The sequence below is a fragment of the Belonocnema kinseyi genome, chromosome 1 (assembly GCF_010883055.1).
Source record: "Belonocnema kinseyi isolate 2016_QV_RU_SX_M_011 chromosome 1, B_treatae_v1, whole genome shotgun sequence".
NCBI classification, from domain to species: domain Eukaryota; kingdom Metazoa; phylum Arthropoda; class Insecta; order Hymenoptera; family Cynipidae; genus Belonocnema; species Belonocnema kinseyi.
Window position 1 is genome coordinate 54,703,443 of NC_046657.1, and position 17,384 is coordinate 54,720,826.

Consider the following 17,384-nt stretch of genomic DNA (forward strand, 5'->3'; position numbering starts at 1 on the left):
TAATTTTCAGTTTTCAGAATAGCCTGATCTTAAAATTTTTTTGTTTCCATAAGAAAAAGTTTGTAAGTTTAAACAAAACTTGCGTATTTAAAATGTACTTTTTTCAAATAAGTTCTCATTTATTACCCATATAATAAATTCTTCAAAAAAAAGTAAATACGATTCTCCCGAAGAAAATAGTCTTCACGATGATTTCCCAAGACCGAGTATATATCGACTCTATTCTACTTTGCGAGTGTTGTTTCTTTAGATATACTTCGACAGAAATATGAGGCAGGTTGCGGAAAATCACTTTCCCTAAGAGTTGGGGAAATTTTCCTAAAATTTAGGAAATTAGATAATACCTACAATATTTGGGCAAATTTCCCTAAACTTAGGGTAACTTATACGCAAGTTTTGAAATATTCCCTATAATTTGGGCAATTTAGTGATTTCCACTAAATTAAGTAAATCGTTCCAAAACTAATGTTTAATTTGCCGCTTTGGTCAGGTAAATTATCTAAAAATGCTTGAGTGTTTCTGTATGAAAAGAAACTTTTTATAAAAACAACGATCAAAATCTACAAAAAGACGCAATCTGGATAATTTAATTTCCGGATAATGTGTACATTACTGCAAATAATCAGTATAATCAGTAATATGCTACTACTCATTAAGGTAGAAATCTATTGAGTGTTTGTAATTCTTTGAATTCTTCTAAAGCATCAAATTATTTTAAACTATTTCAAAATTCATGAACTTTGGTTGAGCGTGCAGTACTACTGAATAAAGATACAATCGCTTTTTTTGACTCTGCCGAATTTTCTACAACCCTTTGCATTGCATTAAAAAATTTCAAATTCGTCTAAACTTTGTAGAATTCATGTTAAGTCATTGTAAATTTTTACATGTCTTTTTAATTCTCTCGATTTCTTAAACTTCACATGTTACTTTTTGAATTTTTTAAAAAGAATTAAACCAAATTCTTTTTAAAAATGTAGGATATAACTTGATTTATTTCTAATTTTCTAAATTCTTCGGGAAACATGTGATTCTTTTCAACTATTCAGAAACTCATCGACTTTGGTCGACAGTGAACTACTGAACGGTAAACTAATAAACTAGAATGCGATCTTTTTCTTTTAATCTGCAGAATTTTTGAAAATCTAGAGAATTTTGCAGAATTGAAATAAATTCAAAGAATTTACAATAATTCAATATTGATTCTAAAAACGTTAGAAAACTTCAAGAGATTTCCATTAAACACAACAACTTCTGTAAAATCCTGCAGAATTAAAAAAAAATTGCTTCTTCATTCAGTAGCAGTTCCGCCGTTGAAAAAAGCTGCTGAAGTTGGAAAAAGTTTAAAAAAATTTAATGCTTTCAGAATAATTCAGAGAATTTAAAAGATTGAATTGATTTTTAATCATTCAGGAAAGGATAATAATGATTTTCAATAATGGGCAAATTTTCTGGGCTCACTGAAATTGTTTGTGCTACGTTTAGCGAATTTTGAGGAATCTATCCTACATTTTCATCATAAGTTAATACATAATACTTAAGATATAAACAAAAATTTTTGCCAATATATGCTTAGAAATTTTTTGTTAGAGCCCCACGTTTATGCTAACATATGTTCTAAACATTTATCTGTACAATGCATATATACCATACATTTACATATGTATATTTCCTTAAGTTATCATAATTTACGATTAATTTACACAAATTTCATGAATTTGCACAATCATCAATTATTTTCAAAACGTATAGAATTTGATTAAATTTGCGAAAATATATGAAACTGAAGATCATTTTTTAAATTTGAGAACTGTAAAATTATACAACGGTATTTTTTGATAACTTTGATAGCAGTTCTCCTGAGCCCATGCGCAATAGCTTACCTTGCTGAATTCAAAGTTTGCAAAACTAGAGAAAAACACTCATTCTTTTTCACAACGCCCTGTCGTAAATTTCGACTTTTGAAGTGATCATAACACTCTGGGAGGGACCAAATAGTTTCATATATTGCATGGAAATCATCATTTCTCATGAGTTTTGTCGGTTGTGAAATTCTAATCCTCAGCAGATATGAATTATTTCATAGGTTCCATAGTAATATTTTTTAAAAAAGTGAAGGTCATTCCTGAAGTAAATTTCAACGAGGATATCAATGGGGACCTTCACTTCGACCTTGAAGTTGAACTGCAGGGCTTTTTAAAGGTCAACTTTGTTTTTTTTTTTAATGGAAACCCCCCTTTTTACATCTGCAATCGATAGAGCAGAAAATTCTACCTTCTAGTATGTAACCAAGTCATAGGTCAATTGTAGCGTTCAAGGTCAGTTTGAGGTTAGTTGATATTAACAAAGTTTTTCAAGAGGTCAGTGCAATTCCTGAAGTAAATTTCAACGAGAAATTCATCGGTGAGCTCTGTATTCATCTTGGTGATAATCTTCAAAGTTTTTTCAATGTTTTTTCCAAGAGTTTACGTTTACGTTTAGCATTAACCGGGAACAACGACGTGGTCGTAGTAAATTCTGTTCCCGTTGGGGTGCTTGATTAGCGTGAGTCCCTTTGCCTCTTACGCTTTAGTGAAGATGTACGAACTGAAAATCTTGAGTTTTTTGACAAAAAGCTATGCGATTGTAAAAATGAGTTACAGCATTACGAATCATCTCCCTATCAATCGAAGTAGCTTGTTGCAAAATTCGATTCTGCAATTCGTCTGAATTTTGCGGTTGCATTGAGTATACTTTGCTTTTTAAATAACCCCGACGAAAATAGTCAAGAGGCATCAGATCAGGAGATCTAGCAGGCTACTCGATTTCACCCCTTCTTCCAATCCACCTTTGAGGGAACTGAGTATCGAAATATTCTCGAACCTCCCTACCGTAATGAGCCGTGACTCTCCAATATCCAGTCAGGATTTGTGTCGCACCAATCTCTACAATTTTGCCTGTTAACTTCACCTTTCAAAGTGAAAGTAGATTCATCTGAAAATACTGTATTGTAGAAGAAAAGAGGATCTCTATTAATTCTGTCCATCATAATTTCACAAAATTCAACCCGACGATCAGGATCGTCTTCATTGAGCTCCTGTACCAGATGAACTTTGTAAGACTGGAAATTAATACATTTAATAATATTTTGCACTGTCTCAGGAGCAACGTCACGCTCACCACTAGCTCGACGTAATCTAAGAAGTGGATTTTCAACAAATACTTGAGCTATGTCCATCTGCATCTCCTCACATCCTACAGATTTTGGCCGACCACTTCACTGAAGGTTCTTGATAGATCCATGAATCATAAAGCGCTTTACAGTTCTTTCAAAGGTTGATTTTGACACAGGATTTAACCCTTCTCCATTACGAAAAGCGCGATTAAAAAGAAAACTAACTTTATCGTGAGATCAAACTCGATATCCCTATCCAAGCATCATTAATACAGATACCCTCTCTCGTTTCAAAAGTTTAGCTTACGCCATAATAATCTTGTAGCGGAAGATAGTAAGTATGTACTCGTAATACGTAAATTTAGTTTCGATTCGTAATATCTGTATGGAAAAACGATATAGAACTTATAGTATCGCCTTAGGTATTGACTTAGGTATCGAAAAACGGTATAGGGCTGTATAACTCTTCGGGGAGGAACAGAACTCTCACCAGAACACCTGGAACTTTTAATGAAAAATTTCCTTATGATTTTACAATATTTAACACGCTGTAAACAAGATCAAAACAGAGCTCACCAATGAATTTCTCGTTGAAATTTACTTCAGAAATTACACTGATCTCTTTGAAAACTTTGTTAATTTCAAATAACCTCTAACTGACCTTGACCGTTACAATTGACCTATGACTTGGGTACGTGCCTAAACGTAGAATATTCTGCTCTATGGATTTCAGATATAAAAAAGGGGGTTTCCATTTGAAAAACCAAAGGTGACGTTCAAAAAGCCATAAATGTATATTTTTTTAAAATTATTCTTGTCTATATGATAATAAGGTATAGTTACTCTTAGACTATCGAAATTAGGTCGCGGTGTCACTACACGAAATAAATACATAATAAATATATGTAAATAGTACCTTGCGAAATCATTAATTGAAAAGTAAATAAATACGAACATCAAAGTCAGAAGTAAGTATACTGTTAAATTGAGTAAGTAAAAAATGTATAGGCTAAAAACTATTTTTCCCATTAAAAATTATAATTTACTTACCACATTTTGACACATTTAGATAAAAGATATGTAATTATTCGTCTGTTGTACTTGCCACTTTTCTTTAAAGCGAAATGTTAAATGCCAAAAATTACAAAAAAAAAGAAACTGCTCTGAAAGCACGTGGCACGAAACTTTAAAGAAATTATTATACTGAGAAAGGCGGATTTTCCTTTGCGCATTTATTCTCCCCAATAATATTCTCATTTTAAGAATATTTTCTCCATTTGTCCTTGTACATTTTTTTATATATCGTACGTGAAAAAATTATCATTACAAATAAATTTCAAAACCTGCTTGATCTTTTTTAAATGATCGGTTCATATTGGAGACGCAATGAGAAAAATCTTATATTTTCAACCATTATCAGTTAATATATTCATTTTGGACCAATAAAAAATTTCTAAGGTTCTTTGAAGAAATTCTTGATTAAAATTACCGACATTATATCCTACAGACGGAAGTAGTAAGGGGCCATCTGGAAGTCTACCACATCACCAACACGAAGGTGCCAGCAGCAGTGCTTCAGTTCCTAACCGCCCAATACGTGAGTATATTGTATTTTTTTCAACTAAACAAAATTTTTAGAATTTCGAACAAAATCAAAATTTTAGTTTTCAAACGCAATGAAATTTTTGTTCTCGCTAAACGGATTTTAAGTTAGAGAAGTGCATCGTATAATAGGTAATTCAATTGAGCATTTTTTACGCAAAGTTATTATGCTTCTGAAAACCCCGTTTTTCATCAAATGTCTGTAAATTTAAAAAATTAATGGAAATTGATGAAATTTGGAGAAATTTTGTAAATGTAATGATCTTTTGCGGAAATCTATGGAAACGTAAAGTAAGTCACTAATAACTTTTATTATCAGTTCTTCCAGGCGCATACGTAATAGCGCAGGTTATAATTACTTAAATTTATAAAAAATTACGATTGATAAAATTCATCTAAATTTATGATATTTTTTGGGAAATTCCAGAAAACTTTTTAATTTTATGAAAATTTATTTACATGCGGTATTTGTAAATTATAACGATTATAATACAATTAAAATTCCGCACGCAATGGTGGGGGGATTCGAACGCATAAACCTAAGCACACTAGTCAATAGTCTTAACCACTACACTATTACACGAGTTGCGATTTATAAAATAATTTTTAAATGCATTTGTAACTGAGGGTGGCGACCTGCCTTGCTAAGTGGAAATATGGAGTATTGTGACGACGGTCACAGAAATGTCAACAAGGAATTTTTTTTAGGTGATGCAATCGATTCATTGCCGATTGTCTCGTGAATTCTCCCGTGGTTCGGACGAATAGGTGGCGTTGCGACTTTAGAGGCGAGCTAAGTAAACCAATCGGATCAGTCGCATGTACCGATCTTTCGATAATGTCCACTGCACCACTATTTTAATCTCGTTTCAGTGGATTTTACACGTCGTACAGTGTGCAATACAAGGGAATAGAGGTTTATTTTACTGAAGAATAACCGTTGGATGAAATTAAATTTTCATTGTCAATTTACGAAATGCTAAGTGATTTTGACATTTTCACCCTCTTATTAAGAGCAGTTTATACTGTTACGGTTTTAAGAAACCCTTTACGATTCTTGATTAGCAAATATTACATTTCTGTTTTCTGTACGTTGAAAAAAATGTCAATTTTGCATATGTTTATCTAAAACTTGGTATAAGTGGGTTTGGGGTTGCAGAATAAAAATTTTTCGGGATCGTTACAAATATTTTGCAATAAAAATTCCTGTATCTCATTTTGCAGATGGAAATCCTGCACATGGAGTTAAAACAGTAATTGGTGTACGTCGTCAAGCATTGGTCGTGGTACTACCCAAACATTGTAAGTATACTATCATTCCTTTCAACTAGAAACAAATTGTTGATATTGAGAATAAAATACAAATTTTATTTCTGAACCGACGATAAATTGACCCCTGAAGACCTTTGAAACAAGTATTGAATTTCAACTAAAAAACATATATACTTTTTTTAGGAAGTTTAATTACAACTATTTTTTTAGGTCGAAAATGTTGCATCTTTCTCCATTTTTAAAGAAAACCCAAAAATCCGTTTTTTTTTAAGTTTTCCGTAAATTTTACAAATTTATGTAAATTGATAAAAGTTGTGAAAATTCATTTAAATTGGCGAAATTTACGATAATTTACACACTTTTATTTCACCGGTTATATTTTAACAATGATAATTCACGCATAAGCAATATCTCAGGCTATAATTTCTAAAATGTACATAAATTTGTAACAATTAATGAAATTGTTACAAATTCATGATATTTGTGAAATTTATGAAAACTTTTTAACTAGCTGGACATTTGTGTGCATGTCTCTCCATGTCTCTTCTCCAGATTTACCTGCTCTCCAGCTACTCTCGCAGACGTTTTCTAGCGTATATTGAAAAAAACACTTGAAAATAATCTTTGAAATAATACCGCATCCGTCGCGGCTTACGAATAACAGTGCCAAAAATTCTATTTCTTGCGGCAGCTGTATGAAAATTTGTACAAGGGGGGCTTTTGAAGTCGCTGGCATAGAATTTGATGTAAAAAGTTATAAATTCAAATGAAGGATCTAATATAACGGCAAACAATTTCATGTTCGTACACTCACTGCTAGATATTTTTGTAGGAATTTTGAGAGAGAGGTCACTAAAGCTTTACGCAAAAACCGCTTCTAAATTGTTTAAATTGTAACAGGAGTTGCAGCAACGTTAACCAATTTTAATATTAAACATGTAGTCTATATTTTGCGGATAATATAAACAGCAAGCAAACTCAAAAAAAAATAAGTTGGAAAATAAGAAAGGTGGCGGTAAGGTGACCCACACGTCACATGGCCATAAGCAAAAAAATGATTTATTAACAAAGTGGTTGAACCAGTATGTTAAAAAAAAGTTAAATCCTGGAACAGAAAGAAGATTAACTACCAAGCAAATTAGAATTTTCGTCAAAGAAAGATGTCATTTCTACTAAAACAGCTGCATTTTTAATACAAAAACAAAATTCATCAAAATAATAGTAGAATTTTGATTTAAAAAATATCAGATTCTTCGTCGTTTACCCATAAGGTTTATTTGGCGTATGATTTTCTGCAAAATGATACACCTAATGGTACACCTATCAAGTACCCATTGAGGAATTTTAGGAAACTATCAAGTGTCTTAAATGTATCTGTATTTTCCTGACATTTCGAACAGTATACAAATGAGGTTTTGGGATCCCCAATTTCAAATACTTGAAGTTCGTTAAGAAAAATTATATAATACAAATTCGTATAATATATATTACAGTGGTGGATGTCATAAATCAGCGTCTTCACGGACACCGTGCAAGTTCTAGCCATCAACGTAAGTATATTTTTAGTCCTTTGAACTAGCAACTATTTTTATGGATTCTGAAAAAATTCAAACTTTAATACTTGAACATCAATGACTTCTAGCTGAAACGAAAGGACAGGTCACTAAAATTTCAGGTTAGTCCCGGACTTACGAAAAATCCTGTGGAGGTCAGTAGGAATCTCTAAATTCTCTTGTGTTCTTCTTGGGTGAGACCCAGTTGGTCTCAATGAGTCTCAGTGCACCACGAAAGGTCTCCCTCCAGCCGGCCGGTTCGAAAACATCCCTGTCGAAAAGATTCGTAAACTCAGTCGGGAAAACTTGGGAAATCTGTTTTGAGTACTGGGCGATAACAATTCGAGGAAGTCTCGTGGACAGTCACAAGAAATCTGGCGTAAGTCCGAGGGAGATCGATACGAAATTTTAATTATTCCGGTGGCAGTCATTTTTCACCTGACTTCCTGATTTCTGAGTGAACAGCCCCTTGAACTGAACAGCGCACAGTGCGGCGAATTAGAAAATTAAGGCTCGAAATGATCCAGATCCTACAATTTTCGTCCGATTCCATTTTTTGTTTAAATTAAAGCTAATTCAATTTCGAAGTGGTCTGTCGAGGGCGATTTTGCTAAAAAAGGCTCTATTTCTTTGTAATTAAAGTTTAAAAATGACGAAAAACCATAATTTTTCATATTTGAGAAATCTGTTTTGTAGCATTCTTAGATTTGACACCAGAAAGGTGAAAAACTGATAGAGTTACATTAAACGGTCACTCTTTGATAGAAAAAGTCCATTTTTTTGCATAATTGTATTCTTCATGTTACCCCTAAAGTAATATTCTGATGGAGGATGCTAACGTTTGACAATATTTTTCGTTTTTATCAACGATTCTGATCAACAAATGCATTTAAGAGACGCTTTCAAACATTTATAAACAATTTATAAATAGTTATAAACAATCATGATCAATTAATTATTAAAATCATTCTATCGTATAGAAGTAATCTGTTTTTTCGGTTCAATATTCAAATGTTACCTTGAAATAAGGAGCCGCATCGTAAAACGTCTAGACTCAACATCTTTTTCGAATATTGTAAGCAATGAAGATGGACGAAATCATGAAGCTTCAGCATTTGTGGACGAAAAATTCAGGTATTCAGAAACGTTGCCTATTCTTGTCAAAATCATCTGCAATCGGCAAATCCTGAACTTGTACATGCATGGGTCGAGGGAGCCTCTCCTTCAGGGTTTTGAAGTTGTTTACTAGGCAGTCTGATAAGTACCTGAAAATTCTAAGAGATGGCATTTGTATTCAATAATGTCAACCATTTTCGTCGAGCTTGATCCTTCAAATGACGCCTGTCAAAACTTCAGCCATTTATGTTTACGCGTTTACAAGTTACAGCACTGAGAAGCGACTAACCTCCGAGTTTTTTTTAATATGATTTTTTAATATGATTGGAACGATTCATAAGTGGTTTATCGAGTTTCGTTGTAGCCGTACGAGCACAGTTGATGCTGAACGATCTGGGCCCCCGAAAATGTCGAAAAAATCCATGATATGATGTTGAATGATCCCAAAGTGAAATTGAGAGAGGTAGCTAATGATGTAGGCACATCATTGGAACGTTTGGGCAATATCGTGCATTCAGTTTTGGGCATAAAGAAGCTCTACGCGCGATGGGTGCCGCGTTTGCTCACAGTGGGCCAAAAACGAATTCGTGTGACAAATTCCCAGCAGAATTTGGCATTATTTTCGCGTAAGCCGACCGAGTTTTTGCGTCCATTCATAACCATGGATGAAACCTGGATCTACTACTACACTCCTGAGTCAACACAACAGGCAAAACAGTGGGTTCCACCGGGTCAAACTGCTCCGAAGCGTCCAAAAACGCAACAATGGGTCGGAAAGGTTATGGCCTCCGTATTTTGGGATGCACATAGCATAATATTCGTGGACTATCTTGAAAAAGGTAAAACCATAACCGGAGCATACTATTCATCATTATTGGACCGATTGAAAATCGAAATCGCCGAAAAACGACCACATTTGAAGAAGAAAAAACCGCTTTATCATCACGACAATGCGCCTGTTCATTCATGCTTAGTTGCATAAGCAAAATGGCATGAAATCGGCTTCGAATTCGTTCCTCAGCCACCGTATTCACCAGACCTGGTCCCCAGCAACTATTACTTGTTCTCTAACCTGAAGAGATGGCTCACCGGTAAGCGTTTTTACTCAAATGAGGAGCTCATAGCTGAAACTGAGGCGTATTTTGGAGACCTTCCGATCGAGTACTTTTCGGACGGTATCAAAAAGTTAGAAAATCGTTGGACTCGCCGTATCGACCTAAAAGGAGAGTATGTTTAAAAATAAAATAAACTTTGGCCAAAAAAAAGTCTCCGTGTTTTATTTTTCGAGGATTTATCAGACTGCCGGATCAGTCGTGATCAACAACTTGGGACACCAATCCTTATTGGTTGCAATCCGACTGATTTTACTGGTATTGAATTTCCTTATCCTCTTGAAAATCTTGTTATTCGCCTCTTGAGACTTTTCTGTCAAATAACCGATAGTCAATGGTGCACTTTTAATGACCAAAGCGCCATGTATAAGGATCTTGTGGATTGTCACATGCATATAGAATCAACTGCATAAGTTGACGCGAAGTTTTGCAGTTTGCTGACAATATTCTCCGAATTTGACAATCTCTATTCTCTTTCCTGATGACATAGCTTTCAAAATAACGCCAAATTTCTCGATTAATGCTTTATCAAACGCGGTAATGATCGAAGTTAATTCAAGATCTTTAAAGAATCGTCAAGCAGTATTTTCATTATTAGAACTTTCAGTCCCGTGTTGTGGAACATACACGATCAGGGCGATTTGCTTCAAAAATTCTTTTTAAATTCTCTTCTTCGCATCGCTCATTTTCTGTTTTTCATCGGCTAACTTCGCTGCCCATTTTCATAATTCTATGCGATACACAATGTGAAGGATACATTCCATGAAGCGTATCCAAGTATGTATTGTGAGCAGACCAAAAGAGAAGTTTTTGATCTTCTCAGAGAAAAGTTTAATTTTTTCCAAATTTTTCATCATAGAGGGCTTTACGGAGCATATATAACATGACGATGATGGCGATGTTTCAGTAAGCGCTTGACAAACCTTTCCATCAACCATGGACATGATCATTTTATGTGTGACTTTGCAACGATTTTGACTTTGACCGAAATTAATTGTTGCATGTTTGAGTTCATCGATTTTTCCTAAAATCTGCTTAACCTCAGAGATGGTAGTCTCCTTTGTTTCCTTTACGTAGCAGAATAGCATAAATCTACAAAGTGCTGATGAAGCAGGATGTGAATTTTTTCGAAATCGCCAAACATCTTCCACTTTCCGTGTCTATCATCTCCAATGCTAGCGGTACCATTAACAAAATTAAGATGCTTGCACCAAATTTACTAGGATCAGTAAAATACTTGTTTTATGGATTATGTCTAGATTTCCCATCACATACAATCCTTTGAAGTTAAAGTCCTTGAAATATTGGGTCTGTCAACTAAATTTGGAGTCATGATTCTATGTATTTCCATCAAGCGAGATACTGTGTAATCCAGCAAGGCATGTGTGTTAATACACCCACCTTATCCCATTATAATATGAGATTCTAAGGGGGGGGGGGGTTAGAACATTTTTTTGTCATCTGCTAGAATCCTGCCAGGTGGGCAGATATTAGCATTTTTAGCTTTCGGTTGCATACGAATAACTTCATTCTGGTTTTCGCTCAATTTTAAGTATTTAATCAGTGCTAATGCCTCATCACCAGTGTAGCGTGTAACTCCTCCTACTTCTGAATATGCTACTTCTTCAGGCAGTTCATCATGTTCATCATCATTATTTGAAAAAAGTTTACTCATTCCTGACGCTAAGTGTTTTTATATTTTAAAAAGCTTTTTTTCCACTTTTGTTTAATTGTGGACTTGAAATAAGATACCTTGTCTTAGATTACTTTCAGACATTCCTCTTTAATATCGTAATTGGCTATGATATAGCTCAGAAGTTATACTCTATCTCTGTCGCCACTTGTGATCAGAAAGTCACAAAGAACATGTATCGGAACTTTAAATTCATTCATTTTCAGAACAATGAATTTGATCAAAAATAAGGTTTTAAATTGGAACTTATGAAGAAATTATTTGAAACTTACAACTGATAAAACTTCTTAGTACCACAAGAAGCCAAGTACCACCACAGTTGTCTGTGGTGGAGGGAACGTGATACCCCTACTTGACGCGTCCCCGGGTGGCGGATAGGGGAATTCTCGCTGGAAGCAGAAGGTAGGGCCGAAATAAAATAGGCTCCGCGGACCAAACATACTAAGATCCCTAAGTCAAGGCGTGAAAACCCGCGCCCTAGCTACTCGTTGGACAACATGTTCAACAAGATAAAGCAGGGTGTAGAGAGGGCGATGAGTTTATCGAAAGAAGGGCTTGCTGAATTGGAAGCCGGTATAGGTGGGCTTAGGTAGCTTGATCGAGACATAGGAAAAATCAAGCGGATATGTAGAGATCTCGCATGGAAATAAGCTCCGGACGGGACACCAGCCACAATGCGACACAGATTGAAGAAGCCGTGGAGGCTCCAGCTCCCCAACACGGGAAAAGAGAGAGGGAGCTCTTCCTGAGTCCCGTTGAGGCCGGCTGCTCCAAGCCGCAGATTAAGAAGATGAGGGTAAGCGGAAAAGGTAGCAGAAATTGCCTTCAACAAGGTGAGGAAGATGAATAGTGTGCAGAAACGGAGAGGGCCTTGCGGAGTAGACCCACAGGAAAGGGGAGAGCCGAGCTCTCGGCAGCAATGAAAGAGGCAGTTGGCGATGGGGGTGCCATGCGTGAGCTCGTTTACCGTGTGGAGGTCGAGATCTTAGACCTTCACACAACCACAACCGCAGAGGAGCTATAGGTGGCCGTGAGGGGCCATTTTAAGGGTAACGTCGTCGGAGAGGTTAAGGCTAGCCTCACGAAAAAACCCTTCAGAGGTAATCTGAGGGCTTTCGTGGAGCTGATAAAAGAAGCGGCGGTAAGACTATTACGCGCGGGACACCTAAAGGAGGGGTAGGTAAAGAGGAGCACAGAGCTGCGGCATGTGAAAACACCGCAGTGCTACATATGTGCCGCAAAAGATGGGAAGCCCCTTACAGAACGTCTTCCAGGGTCGATGAGATATTTGGCCTTCAGGTAGGCAGCTTCGTCGAGGAAGCCCCCCGGACGGCGGAGCTAAAAAAGAACGCCAAAACAGGATGCTGGACGCCGACGAACCCGATGAGATAAGCGGTTCCGGAGTCCTAGGTTGGCAGGAGATGGATTTCAGGTTTAGCGGGTAGGCGCCGTTTGGTGATCCCACACTCACATTCGTTCCTTGTGGACTATGCAACCATGTGTGCACCTCACAGGTATGTGCGTTACGTATATATGCGTGATTTGCACATATTGGGCTCATGGTCCCCAAAGTTCGAGTGTGATCAGTGCATGAGCATTTGCCGTTTTTAGTCCTTTAACAAACAAAAAAAGTACTCCAAGAAGAACACGAAAACAAAGTATTGACAAATCCCCACTTTATGATAGATAATGCCCACTATCTGGGCACAAGATTCGTAAATAAGAACAGACGGGAAAATACAAAAATCCAATAGATACGTGCGTGAACTTTTCAATTTTCTTCCAAAAAAGCCGCGTAGTAATTGAACGTTAAATGACGAGAAAAATGTGAGAACCGCAACAAGTGAAAAACGAAACAACTAAAAATCGAGAGACACAGCCATTTTCAGTTGTTCCGTTTTTTACTTCTTCCGGTTCTCGCATTTTCCTTGCAAGTATCCCTTGGATTTTTGTGTTTTCCCAAATTTCATTATTTACGACTTTTGAGTCGTAGGAGTTTCATTTTTTAAGATATAATCAACATTTTAACAAGAAAGAGATTTTTCCTATTTGATAGCGTTTATTATATTCGTTTGTTGAACAGAATTGTTAAGAAAAATAAAAAATATTGTCAAACGTCAGTTGCCTCCATCAGAATATTAATGTAGGGATAAAATAAACATTCATGCAAAACTTAATGCATTCATTTAATGCATTTGATAACTACTATTGTTTATAACAATGATACATATTTTGATTATACATTTCTGAAATTAAATTTTCATTTTCGAAGGCAAACCTAATGATTGACTACAAAAAATGCATTTGATATATACTAAGGCGGTTATTTATTAAATTTTTGTATGAAATTTGTATATAAGGATTTGTTAATCGGCAGTAAATCTATGAGTTTTACAACTTTTTAAGGTGAAATAAACAAATGTTACAGAGAAGGCAGCTCACATATGAAGAAGTATGCTTTTTTGTCCTTTTGCAACATGAATAACAAGCAAACAAAGCCTTTTTAGCAAAATCGCCCTCGACAGAACTTTTCAGAATTTAATTAGCATTAATTTAAAAAAAAAAACGTGGAATCGGATGAATATTGTGGGCTCTGGATCATTTTGAACCCAAATTTTCTAATTCGCTGCACTGTGCGCCGTTAGACCCATTACCAATTATAAAGATCGTCCTCTTCTCACAACTGCCGAGGGCTAAGGGCTCAATATTTTGGTTAAACTGTATCATTTACAATTTAAGGGTAGCAATATCGGTTCTAAACTAAGGTTTGAATCGTGTGTGATAATGTCAATTATATACCAGGCATGTTCAGAAAGGAAGTGTACTCAATGTTTGTAGGCTTCAAAAACAAAAAATTGTTGTAATTCTTACAGGGTTTCACTTGTACATATGTCAGTTATTTTTTTACATACTTGCCATTCCTCTCGATACAAGTTGTGAGTCGGGGGATTAGGTTTGTTATGCCTGCCTCGAAGAAGTCTCCCGCCAGCCCTCGTGGACTTCTCCACCTCCCTATTTACCTCCTCATCTGTTGAAACCCTTTTTCCATTTATGTGCATCTTTAGGGATCTTCATATGCAAATCTGAAGGTGACAGGTCAGCGGAATACGGGGGCTGGTTCATAACTCCCTATCCAAAGGAGCACATAAGTTGCTTCGTGGCCTTTGCCGCCTGAGGTCTAGCATATCCTAGGGCATAAATTCAATCAAAATTATTCCTTTATGGACCCAAAATACGGATTCCATGATTTTTTTGCTGAAATTTTGGTTTTGAATTTTTTCATTGAGCGGGACAAGGTGTGACGTGACTGTTGGGACTGCCTCTTGGTTTCAGGCATGTAGTGAGAAACCCAAGTTTCGTTTAAAACAGCGTTAAAATTTGAAGCGCTCCAAAAACTCTTCGGAGATCTGCACGCGATTCAACTTGTGTTGTTCTGTCAGCTGTTTTGAGACTGATCTAGCAGACAGTTTTCTATATTTGACAGTTTCTGCGATTCTTTTGTACATCAGAGACCTGGAGATTTGTGGAGACATCGCAGAAAGTTCACCAACGTTAATCTACGATCGTCACGGACCGCATTCTCGATTTCTTTCACAAGTTGGTCAGTTACAATTAAAGGTTATACGCTGCTCTGATCGTCCTGCACGCAAGTGCAATCGTTTTTCAACTCGTAACACCACTTGCATACACTCCCGCGTGGGTCAACCGTGGCTCAATAAGGCATCAGCGTGGGTCAGCGTGAATTAAGCATGGCTCAAGATTGGGTGGATAATCACTTACGGTCTTCCCACGGTTTTCCCATGGTTATGAACAATGGGTCAATCATGTCTTAGGACACGCTAAATACAAATAAATATTCTTAAGAGCATGTAAATGCCAGAGAAAATAAGCCTGCATTCAAAATAAAAACCTGAGGTTTGTCAATAGTCTGCACGTCTCTAAATGGTGAGTTCACTATCCGGGTGCACCGGGTTGCGCACCAGGTAGCTTATCACGTATTCCATAAGAACTTTTCAAGAAATTAAAATGTGCTAACTGCCAAAATAACTACCAATGACGAGCTGACGAACCCAGTTAACCAAATCGCGCACCAGTTAGCTTAGCACGTTTTCTGCAAAAACTTGTTCGAAATTTAAATTGTTCTGACATCCAAAATTACTAAGAATTTTGAGTCGATGATCTGGGTGCGCCAGATCGCGCACCGGCTCGTTCAATACGTAATCTACGGCAACTTTTAATAATTCTAAATTTTTTGAATAAAGAAAAAACAATTCGGAATGATGAGTCGACAACCCGGGTGCACCGGGTCACGCAGCAGGTAATTAAGCGCGTATTCTACGAGAACTTTTCAAGAATCTAAATTGTGATAACTGCCAAAAGAACTACCAATATCGAGGCGATGATCCGGTTGAACCGGATCGAGCACCAGGTACTTTATCGCGTATTCTACGAGAAAATTTTAAAAATTGAAATTGCGCGAACTGCCAACACAATAACGAACGATGATCCGAAGGTCCGGGTGAACCACATCACGCACCAGGTAGCTTAGCCCGTATTCTACAAGAAATTTTTTAAAATTTAAATTGTTCTAACAGCCAAAATAACTAAAAATTGACAGTAGACGATCCGGGTGCACCTGATGGAGCACTAGGTAGTTTAGTACATATTCTACCAGAACATTGGTAGTTACTTTGGCAGTTGGCATAATTTAAATTCATAAAAAGTACTTCTAGAATACGCGCTAAACTACCTGGTGCGTGACCTGGTGCAGCCGGATCGTCGACTGACTATTTGAAATTGTTTTCATTATTCTCTAAAATTTAAATGTTTTAAAAGTTCTCATAGAATACGTACTGAAAAACATGATGTTCTATCTGGTGCACACGGATCATCGACTAACAATTCCTAGTTCTTTTGACTGTTGGAACAATTTAAATTTCGAAAAAGTTCTTTAGAATACGTGCTAAGCTAACTTGTGCGCAATTCGATTCACTCGGATCGTCGGCTCGCCATTGGTAGTTATTTTGGCAGTTAGCACAATTTAAATTCTTAGAAAGTTTTTGTAAAATACGTGTTAAGCTAATCAGCGCGTGACCCGCTGCACCCGTAAGATTTATAACTCCATCACCATAAATATTTTTTATCTCATTAAAAATCTCAACTTGAGTATTTCTCTTCACATTGCCAACGTGTCGGAAAATCATTTTCTATAGCCGTTAGATCCCCAGTACATTTACTTTCTGGCTGCGCCTCGTATATTGTCCTCTTTTTTCAACGGCGGAGCGCGCAAGGTTTTATCATAATGGACTAAATTACTGCTTTAAATGGAAAAAGGATGCAAAGTTAGCTCAGATTTATTGGACGTAATGCCACTTATATAAATCTCCTGCTCCTCGCAACTTTCTGACCTGAAGCGTTCTATATTTGGTATTGAGTGCAACATTCAGAGTTTCAGGACAGCAAAGCTTCTTGAATAAGATTATTATCAAGCCCGTTTGTGCAAATCATATATTCCGTCCTCTTCCATACAACAAATTCTTGATTTAGTTACAAGTCAAATAGATGCTTCAACCGAGGTTGGGGTCCTCATCTGTGTTATATTACAGACAACTGATTTTACATAGTATATTGTTAAAATTTATTATGAGGTATGCTTGCAGGGGCTGTTGGTGAATTGTCGCAACACAATCTTGGGTTTAATTATTATATTTTTGACCTATCGTATGTCGAAACTTACAAATGAAAAAAATATATATATCTATATCTATATATTATATTATATTTTGAGCCAAGACATTCCCGATGATAGCTGCAGGGCGTGCCATGCACACCCCGAGCATTTAGCTCACATACTATCTAGTTGTCCAACACAAGCGGGAACG

At 36.3% G+C, this 17,384-nt stretch overlaps 1 protein-coding gene across 1 annotated transcript in view; it reads left to right on the forward strand.

Moving 5' to 3' along the window:
- Positions 1–7,544: 7,544 nt before the first annotated feature.
- LOC117177807 overlaps positions 7,545–17,384 on the forward strand; it is a 29,867-nt gene continuing 20,027 nt past the window's right edge. The window contains exon 1 of the mRNA XM_033368751.1: positions 7,545–7,578. The gene's annotated coding sequence lies outside the window, so the exon portion shown is untranslated. The remainder of the gene's footprint in view (positions 7,579–17,384) is intronic.